Source organism: Mauremys reevesii, linkage group 23 (genome assembly GCF_016161935.1).
Source record: "Mauremys reevesii isolate NIE-2019 linkage group 23, ASM1616193v1, whole genome shotgun sequence".
In the NCBI taxonomy this organism is placed as follows: Eukaryota; Metazoa; Chordata; order Testudines; family Geoemydidae; genus Mauremys; species Mauremys reevesii.
In genome coordinates, this window is record NC_052645.1 from 902,869 (window position 1) to 903,866 (window position 998).

At 57.6% G+C, this 998-nt stretch overlaps 1 non-coding gene across 1 annotated transcript; it reads left to right on the forward strand.

Annotated features, from left to right (window-relative positions):
- The first annotated feature begins 231 nt into the window (after positions 1 to 231).
- On the forward strand, positions 232 to 313 carry TRNAS-UGA. The gene has a single exon. It is a non-coding gene; the product is annotated as a tRNA-Ser (tRNA).
- Positions 314 to 998: the final 685 nt, after the last annotated feature.

Sequence of the window (998 nt, forward strand, 5' to 3'; positions counted from 1 at the left end):
ATCAGGCTCCAAGTTGAGAATCATTTCCCCTTCCCGCTCTGTGGGAGGGGAGACTTTTAAATGCGCTCTCTGTGTGACTGCACGTGGCTAAGCAAAGAGAACAAACCCCCAATCCCACCTGTGCTTTGGGGGCCAGGTTTGTGGTGGGAATTCTGTAGTTAGATAACTTCACACCTGGGCATTGGGATTCTTTACCAGTTTCTCTGGCATTGGGGCAGTTTTAGGCTCAGAGCTGTGATGGCTGAGTGGTTAAGGCGTTGGAGTTGAAATCCAATAGGGTTCCCCTGTGCAGGTTCAAATCCTGCTCACAGCGAGGTCTGTGTTTTAGCCAGTCCCTCACCCAGGCAACACCTCTGTACAACCCCCTGAGACGCTCTCAATTCTCTCCCCACCCCAAGGAAATCCTGTTCTGCTCCTTTCATAGAGATCCCTGGGACACCCTGTGTCCCTGAGGGGTCAGGCAAACTCTCAGCACCTGAAGCCTCTGCCACTCACCTGGTGCCCCATAGATTAGCCCTGGTTCTGGCTCCTCTCTCTAGCTTGTGAAAGGAGCTGAGTCAGCGACTCCATGGGAGCTACAGGGCTGCAGAACCAGCAGAGAAAAAATAGGTGCTCAGCGCCCACTGGCAGCCAGCTCCCCCCCCACTACAGGCCTTGCTGACAAGCTCCTCCTCTTCCCCTTCAGCCCCTCCCACCTGCCAGTGATCAGCTGTTTAGTGGGGTGCAGGACGCGCTGGGCGGGGAGGGGGAGGAGAAGGGACAGTAAGAGGTGGGGGAGGGAGAGGAATGGGGCAGGAAGGTGCAGGCCAGGAAGAGATGGGACAGGGGTGGGGGCTTGGGGGAAGGGGTGGAGTGAGTGCAGGGCCTGGTACAGAAAGGGGGGGGGGATTTGTCCTGGGCCCTGCACCCCTCTAGGGCCGGCCCTGCAGGGAAGCACCAACTCTCACAGTGACAATACAACTGACCAGCATTGCGGGGGAGGCTGAGGGAGATCCGCA